The sequence below is a fragment of the Crocodylus porosus genome, unplaced genomic scaffold (genome assembly GCF_001723895.1).
Source record: "Crocodylus porosus isolate Cpor-Errol unplaced genomic scaffold, CroPor_comp1, whole genome shotgun sequence".
NCBI lineage: Eukaryota > Metazoa > Chordata > Crocodylia > Crocodylidae > Crocodylus > Crocodylus porosus.
In genome coordinates, this window is record NW_017728937.1 from 1,009,592 (window position 1) to 1,011,301 (window position 1,710).

Sequence of the window (1,710 nt, forward strand, 5' to 3'; positions counted from 1 at the left end):
TTATAATAATAATAATAATAATAATCAGTGCAACTTTCCAGATTTTGAGTGGACAAAGCAAAGTTCTAGGATGGAAACAGGTGGTCTGGTTCCCTGACCTTGGAAGAGTCACCCCAAATTTACACAGACACCTCACTGGCAACTTCAGTCATTGGAAACATCATGAGATTGGCCCAATTCATTCTTCTTCACCCCTCAAATTCATGAGAGTGGTTTAAAGTCAACACATTTTGCATAACAAGTTTTGGATTCTTTGTATTTATCTACTACTTTCCAAGGTTTAAAGTAGTGGTTCTCAACCACCGTGCTACAGCACCCGGGGATGTCATGAAATCCTTTTAAGGAGTAAGCTAGCATGTTTCTTCTGTGAAGCCATAAAGATTATATTTTTTGTTGAAACAAAGGGGAAGATTCTTATATATCACATGAGTCCAGAAGTTAGGTCATCACAGGTGTCACAGTTTCTGGGAAAAAGACTTTGAACCTGCCTTTATGAAAAGAGCGTATACACAAGGGGTTGGCAAAACATAGTCCATAGGTTGGATCCTGCCCACCAGGCAATTTCATCCAGCCCGCTTGCAGGCGCTTACTAATTAAGTGTATTCAGCCAGGCCCATGGTTGGCCCTGCTGTGTTCCACATGGGGCCAAGCCCTGCCCACTCCCATCAGAGCAGCAGGCAGAAGCTGTATGCAATGGTAGGGGGTGCCTGCACACCCCACCAGATGTGCACATACACTCAAACCCTCTCCCCATGCCTCCACATACCCCACACCTGCACACCCTCACCCTCCACACACCCCACAGCCCTCTACAAACCTCACACCCACCCACATAACCACACCCACCCCTCCCCACACACACTCCCAACATCTCCCACACTGCTCCCCACACAAACGCACCTTACATTCCCCCACAGCTCCCCCATGCAATATACAAGAGTAAGACTTTATTTTGAGCTATTATGCTATCACCTCTCTATATAGTATGCAAATATGTATAAATCAGATCAAAAATATTTTTTGAAACAAAATTAAAATGAGTTACAGTATATGTTTGATTTTTAGTATATGATTTGTTGTTTTTTTTTTCTGGTTCCAAGATAGTTTCATAGTTTCTAGGGTCGGAAGGACCCTGAGCAGATCATCTAGTCCAACCCCCTGCCATGGCAGGAAAGAGTACTGAGGTCAAACAACTCCAGCAAGGTGTTCATCTAACCTCCTCATAAAAAACCCCCAGGGTAGGAGCCTGCACCACTTCTTTTGGAAGTAGTTTCCAGATCCTAGCTGCCCTGACCGTGATGTAGTGCTTCCTGATATCCAACCTAAACCTTCCCTCTGTCAGCTTGTGACCGTTATTCCTGGTCACTCCTGGCGGTGCTCGGGGGAACAGTGACTGCCCTAATGCCTGCTGATCCTCCCCTGACTAGTTTATAACAGGCCACTAGATCCCCCCACTCAGCCTTCTCTTTTGGAGGCTGAACAGGTTCAGGTCCCGTAGCCTCTCCTCATAGGGCCTGCCCTGCTGTCCCCTGATCATGTGAGCGGCCTGACCAATGCCGCATAGAGGGGGAGGATCACCTCCTTGGACCTGCTTGAGATGCATCTGTGGATGCATGACAAGGTACGATTGGCCTTCCTGACTGCCTCCTCACACTGCCAGCCCATGTTCATCCTGGAGTCAGTTATGACTCCAAGATCCTTTTCTGCCTC